Source organism: Lycium barbarum, chromosome 9 (assembly GCF_019175385.1).
Source record: "Lycium barbarum isolate Lr01 chromosome 9, ASM1917538v2, whole genome shotgun sequence".
NCBI lineage: Eukaryota > Viridiplantae > Streptophyta > Magnoliopsida > Solanales > Solanaceae > Lycium > Lycium barbarum.
The window spans coordinates 35,987,660-35,991,189 of NC_083345.1; the positions used below are offsets into that span (position 1 = coordinate 35,987,660).

The following is a 3,530-nucleotide window of genomic DNA, read 5'->3' on the forward strand; positions in this document are numbered from 1 at the left end:
TCATTTTCGGCCACAATCTCGTAGTTGTTGACGTGACCAGATTGTCCATTGTTAGCCATTTGGTCCGTTTTTACAGATATGAACAAAAGATATTTTTTATTCTGACGGGTATGATAGAGATCTAGATCAAAGACCACTATTATCCTAGCCCCACGGTGGGTGCCAAACTGTTTACCCCAAATTTGGATAATCAATTAAATTTATGAGTGAGGTATAGGATATGTGGTTGAACTTTAATCTATTCTTGATTGAGAGAAAATGGTTTAAGATCGGCTATGAGTAATCTGAATAGTGATTGATGGCTTGTAATAATGTGTGTATTAAATAATATACGATATTGCTTTATTGAACAAATCTAAGAAGAACATAATAAATCCGGACCAAAATCAGATAATAAGTAGGAGAATGTTGTATATTTTGCTATTACAATATGTTCTAGATCTGAGAAGCCAACCCCTAAAAGTAGGGTAATTATATAGTTTTGCCTCATGGGCTTCATACAACATAAGGCCTTAAAGAATAAAGAAAAACCCTAAAATGGATAAGGTTGGTCGTACGGTCTAACACCCGTACGATTGGTAGTACTATGTGGCAGAACGGTATTGACGCGTGGCAATTGTGTAACGGATCACCCGGACCAACGGCCACGATCAAACGGACCAACGGCTATGATCAAACGGACCAACGGCCACGATCAACTCGGCTATGAAGAAACCGGATCAAACGATGTTCTTCGCTTTCTTCGGTTCAAACACTCCTCCGGTCCCAAAAGAATCTTCATGCTCGTACTTGTTTCTTTCTTCCCTCAGTCACCGATCTCACCGGTCTAGCATATATCCGATTTTTACCGTATACAATTAACCCTGCAATTTTTGACAAAATTAGCAGCCCTTGTCTTTTCTTCTTATCCATCTCCCCCTCTTCTAGTCTTCTAATTAGTGGAGTCACGCGACCTTCAACAAAATTGAATAAGATACTTGAGAATGCTTATGATCTTTTGGTTGCTTGAATGAGGCATTTAAAAGTCAATATGCTCACCATCAGTTACCCACGTATAACCGTTATGGGAATTGAGAAAGCAAGGGGTCTAGTCCAACCAGTAATGAACGAATCAAAACCGTGGCTTTTTGTTAGGATAAAAATTAAAAAATAAGTATAAACATTAAAGAATAATAGCAATGAATAGAGGAGTGGTAATTAATACATTTATTCTTGTACAATAATAAGTAATAAATAGAAATGTAGGGAAAATGACCAAAAAATTGAGAAAAAAAGATAAATATGATCCTTGGCCAAAGAGAGGTGCCACATCATCTCTTTATTGCCTAGTTTTATATTATATATAGATATAGATATAGATTCACACGTTCAGTGTTGCCAAAATTTGACCATTTAATATGATCCCATTAATTTGCCACCTTCATGTTTCAACTCACACGTTCACATATAGCAGTAGTTCAAATAACTTTAATTGGAAATAGAAATATAGCCCTAAGAAGAGGAAGAGAAAGGGGTGTTTCAAAAGCAAATACATAAATACGAGTGACTTTTAGGTTTTTTAAATAGAAAACAAAAAACAAAATTTAGAGGAAATTAAGCGGACTATAATAAATGTTTTGGCAGATACATGTGCCATTTAAATGATTTATTTCTCATTTAATTGATTCATTTATCATTTATTGGTTGGTAAATTTAGTATTTGGCGTAAAACCAATGTAGGAGTAGCGTTTAGATGAGGGACAAGAATGTCGTTTAACGTTTAGTGGGCATTTTCGTAATTCAACTTTTGATTTAGAGTCTTCTCACTTTTGGTATAACTAGTCAACTTAACCGCGCTTCGCGGTCATAAACAAAAATAGTAAATTTCTAATATAAATTATAAATAAACAAAAAAAATTGATCGAAAGCTACGTCGTAAAACTTAACTATCCAAAGACCAAAGAGTCTAATTAAACCACCACATACATTTTTTATTTAGAAAAAGAAGTAAAAATAAAGAAAATCACAATGGCAAAACAATAAAAAGCCTAAATAAAAACTTTCAAAAAATTCACTCGCTGACAAGACATTTTTGTGACGCTTCTGTCCACCCTTGTTGAAAGTATAGTCAAATTACATTGTAACCAGCTTATGATGGCTATCGAATTAAGGGACTTTATGTGCATTAACATCTTGTCTGCATAAATGAAAAATTCAAAGGGCTAATAAGTCGTGCTTTACCACACAATGAAAAAAATGAAAAGATAACAAAAAATTTAAAGAAAAAATTCCAAACAAATAAAATTGTTATGCAAATTATTTAGCACTTTTTACCTTATCAGACTCAAACTTATAACATACTCCGTACATGCGCTACATAAAAAAGTATTGCAACTTAAATGTGTCATGCATTATTGCTGGTAGTTGGTCCGTGGATTTAAATGTCGGGCATGAAATCACAAAATTTAAAAGAAAAAAGATGTAGGAAAAAGAGAAACAAATAACGCAGCTAAGTGAGTCCTTTAAAACTTTCAAATTCGGTCGAACTTATGAACAATGTTGGTTTTTAGGAGAGTTTTGTTGGGACCTGCTCAAAAACATAAAAAATCATATTAGATAATGAAACAGATAAAGTAATTTCAAAGATTTCAATAGAAGAAGTCAGAGAAAAAAGAGTATTGCTTGACAAAAGAATAAAAAGTTCACCATTTAGTGCGACATTCATCTTTATCTCTATCACGAACACATAAATTTTTCACTGGTCTGTATTGCAAAACAACAAAAGATATTGAATAACGCATAAATTTTTATATAACAATCACATCAAACATATAGTATAATCATCGCATTAATAATGATTATATTTAAACATATTTAAACACAACCATGCATTCAACGGACAAATAAAAAGTCTAAGAATTGGACAATAACAGTAGAATCGCACACTATGAAAATGGAGAAAGCTAAAGAGAGGGGAGACTAAGGTCAAGTGCAGGTTTTCCTTTAATTTTTTTCATTACTAATATCCGTACCCGCGCGATGCGCGAACGGTAAAACTAATCACGTTGCTTTGTTTGAGCATTTTAGATAGAACTATGTTAATAAAATTTGAACTGATATTTTACTTCTGTGTATGTAAAATATCCAAAAAAGAAAGTATGACCATCATTAAGTATACCTTTGTTGAACTTCTTAATCGTCTAATTAATGCTTCCAGCTCCTTTGTCTGAAATTAATAATTTACATGAGTAACCATGGAATTTGCCACCATTGTTTCATGACTTCCAATTACTCCTCTGTGGCTACAAATTCAGCTCTCCAAAACATCTATGGTCAGTTTTTCTCTTCGAAACTGAAACAAAAATTTGTTTAATAAATGAACGACGACAAAGTGTTAATGTTTTATGAAGTTGTAATACAAACTGTATTATGTTAACTCACCAAAGAATTTTGTCCTCCCTCTCATAGAACTAACGTTTCTCTTCCTCTGGTTCAGCAATATCCTCCACTGTCACTACAAATTAGAGCCTCACTACCATGCTGCTCATAAT

At 33.2% G+C, this 3,530-nt stretch overlaps 1 long non-coding RNA gene across 2 annotated transcripts; it reads right to left on the reverse strand.

Moving 5' to 3' along the window:
* Positions 1–386: 386 nt before the first annotated feature.
* LOC132610443 (uncharacterized) lies at positions 387–3,530 on the reverse strand. 2 transcript variants are annotated; one of them, XR_009571155.1, is made up of 4 exons: positions 3,421–3,530; positions 3,158–3,331; positions 2,686–2,742; positions 387–2,566 (listed from the first exon to the last, which is right to left on the reverse strand). It is a non-coding gene; the product is annotated as an uncharacterized LOC132610443 (long non-coding RNA). The 2 variants fall into 2 exon arrangements; XR_009571154.1 differs by having other exon boundaries at positions 387–2,742.